A 3986-nucleotide genomic window follows, 5' to 3' on the forward strand; every position below is an offset into this window, starting at 1 on the left:
CCCCCCCCAGACCCCACTAAGTGGGAATACACTGGGTTTGTTGTTGTTGTCTATATCTATAATCTATAATCTATAATTATTCTAAACTATATTAAAAGTGTGAAGGGTCTTAGAAATGTTGTTTGAACTTTTTGCCCTTCATTAAAAGTGTTTGTTTTAGACAAAGTCTTTTCATTATTTTTTCTAATATTTAAAAATTAAAAATTAATAAATATATTTATGGTAAAACTTTTTCTTATTAGAAGTCATCAGAATTAATGACAACTAATACTTTTCCCATTAGTTTAAGAATTCTAAATCAACTAAATTTTGATTTTTAGAAGATTTGAAAAATCTAGAAATAAATATAAAAACGTTAGAATAAGAAAAATTTAAATAGTATCAAATTTTTAAAAATTTTAACTACGTAATAAGAATGTAATCAATGATTTTGTAAAAATTTGACTTTAAAAACAAGGAAAAACTTTAGATATAGGGGAAATAAAAGAAGAAAATAAGCATACCACAGATATGGTTCAAATTAATGCGCCTCTCTTAGTCTCTGACAGCAAGAGAAAGAAGTAAATCATTACAAACGTAAAAGTGATGATCCATCGACCACTTGAAACTTCTGTTGATAATATATGTGTGTGTGTGCGCGCGCGCCACTACAACAATCTGCATCTATAGTTACATAATATGTTATAGCTCAATATGAAAAGTTCCATGATTAAATAGTTTAGCCACATTTTTTTCTTTTCGAAGCATTCGCAACAAGAAGTGACGTAACTAAAAGTTAGTATAGACTTTACATGGTATGTGACTAAGGACAAATACTTACAGCTATAAAAAAATTATGTTGTAGCTGTGGTGGTTAAAAAATCTTGCTGCGAAACATAAACTTATAACAAATAAATTTTACTGTTTGCCACGACAAATAGAAATTGTAGCAATTTCTTTTATATTATACCCATAATATGTTCTATTGTGGAAAAATATTTGATATCTTTGCATTGAAAATTTAAAATTTGTGGCTATCATACATTTTAGTCCGGTGACAATAAATACTTGCATTTAGCTACAAGTTGGAAAATCTATAACTATAAAATGAAGTATTTGCCACAAAAAAATTTCGACATGGCTAAGAATTTATTCATTTTTTCACGAAATATATAAATTATAGTCACTTTTTAATTTGCTAGGAAAAGTAAAATATACACCATATTTTTTACAATTATGGAGGTTTAGCCGCAACTATAAAAATTCATCGCTACATATTGAAGAATATTTTCATAAATATTATTAATAACAAGAATTTATGTAATGTTGCGAAAATTAAAACAAAAACAATTCCGCTATTAAAAATTAAAGATTTTTTTACAAGCTTTGCAAACAAGAAAAGTTACATAATGTAGCTACAACTCATTTTTGAGGTTCTAAAACAATTGTCAAATACGTATATTGTATTTTACAATCTCTTTCAGAAATAGTCACAATATATAATTCTTTTGAGACACTATCTTGTTTGAGTGCAAAGCAACATAGTCTTCTATCTCTTCTTTTGTGGTCTTCAATTGCACCTTAGCTTGATCAAAATCCATCCTAATTTGTCATTTACATGCTCTTATTCCATTAATATCCCTATCAATAATGATACAATATTTCAACACCAATAAAATTAAGACCAACAAATTATATATGCATGTGTGTGGATATGTAGAATTTCAAGAATAAAAATATGTTTTAATTCTTTTACTAAATTTTTTAACAAATAAAAATTTTAAAAAAAATACAAAACAACCAAAAAAGTAAACAAACCTGTAGACTTTTAAAACTTCTTAAAACCTGTAATAGGATTCAAATTTCAATATAACAACAAGAAACATATTCAGTGTAATCCCATAAGCAGTAGATCTCAAATTTCAAAATCAATTTAAAAATTCATGCTGACAAAATATTACCTCCAAATTAACAAAACTATATACAATCTGAGATCACAAGACCGACAATTGATATATTCTAAGGTTGCAAAATCCTTAAAATAATTAGAACAAGGATGAACATACAACCAAATATTATAAGCAAATAAAACAAAATCAATTCAAAACGATAATAGTCATGTTCTTGGTTTTAACCCCGGAAAGGGAGTTTTTAGCTACTAATTGACATAATCATGATCCAACGGGTTAAATACATGTTATAATCTAATTGAAAGCTAAATTAAGAATAATAAAACCTAAAAAATAAAGTGCAACAACCTCCCAATTCGTCCAAGACGTTACAAAAGTTTCTACATGACGTGCACAATGTTATATTTATAGTAGATGTCATCCAAGCCGTTTAGGGAATAACCACCACGTCGCCTAGCATATATCGTGGACTAAGCAATGTGGATCCTTGAATTTCGCATGGCAAGACCAACACGCCGCGTTGAAAATCTCGTCAAGGGAGTGGTGCGTTGCAGGGCAAACACGTTGGTTCACTGGAAATAGCCTCTAATATTTCGTCTAAGTGTTCAGTCTATCCTTGCTTCGTGGTGTTATTTTACCTTTAATTCTAGCTTTTTCAACATCAAATTACCATCAACTTTAACTCCTCAAGTATCCTACATGATCAAACACCAAATATTAGAGCTCAGATCAACAACAATCCATGATGATGAACCAAAAACACGAGCTAAAGGTAGGCTAGTTCGCATTGATCTTCAACTTATTGTTCCAACTCTTGACTTAATCCAATTGAACTTTGTACATTACAAACAAGTTGCCACACACAAAGTTACACATTTAAATCATTTGGAACTCAATTAATAGATTAGAATCCATCGAGATAGACTAGAACAACACCAAGCTCAAGCTAGTAAAATTAGTTTTCTCGTCTAGACTCTAAATGATCCAATTAAACCCAAACTTGTTGGAAAACACCTTTATACATTGTAATCCCTCACTTAAACACTTATATTCTTATTTATAACAATATCAACACATAAATCACATGAATCGTCCTTAAAATAAGGCTAAATAGGCTAGGATAATGACACTAAAGTGCATAAATACACCCAACATCACGACCCCATAATTAAAGCCTTGTTTTTCCTCAAATAGCTCTTTACTCTAAGAATCATAAGCTGAGGAGACTCTACACTTCTACTACAAGCAAGACACTTAAGATAGTACTACAATGACTACACAGGATGCAAGTTTCTACACTAAGCATGTTATATACACAAGTGACATGTTAGAGTAACTCCTTGTGGGGTGGACCACACCTGCATATTCTATGTAGGTTGCTTTGTTATTAGTGCATGGTGGTTGATAGACATTAAGTGTGAATCTTAGATAATGATGTTAATGAAGGAAGCATCTTAGCTCGGGCTTAGCAATATGAGAATTATAAAGGTAGATTTGGTAGGTTGGATAAGATGTATGAAAGGGATGAAGTTGATGGCTTGGGGAATGCAATAATAGGAACGTTGTGACATATAGGCCGGGGGATTTGGGTTGAACTGGTGGATTGGTGGTTAGGTCATTGGTTAGTGTAGAGCATAGAGTTTGTATGACTATGCTAGACTATAGGTAATATTTGGATGGATGAGGTTCTAGGTACAGGAGAACTAAGCATCCCCAGTGATCATCCTTGGTGATACCATTTAGATCAGGGTGTTGTGCTTATAAGTATAGTAAGATGAATGTTGATGGTTAATCAAAAATCTTCTCCTAACGGTGGACTTCTAAGAAAGGCCGGGGTGCATATTCTAGTAATTCTCTCCTATCTTTATTTGAGGGCACTCTTCTAGTGTTGCACGTATTCTGATAGTGCTTATGGCTAAGGTTTGAATTTTGCATTCGCCTTATTCCCTGGATACAAATCTTGACCTTATGTTACATTACCTGTGGTATATGCAGTCGTGTTTCTTTTGGTATCTAGTCCTAAGGACTACTACTATGGTGTGTTGTGTTGGGATGATTCTTCATTTGTCACCTAGGTAGTTTCTATGAAGTCCCTCG

This window comes from Capsicum annuum, chromosome 3, assembly GCF_002878395.1.
Source record: "Capsicum annuum cultivar UCD-10X-F1 chromosome 3, UCD10Xv1.1, whole genome shotgun sequence".
NCBI lineage: Eukaryota > Viridiplantae > Streptophyta > Magnoliopsida > Solanales > Solanaceae > Capsicum > Capsicum annuum.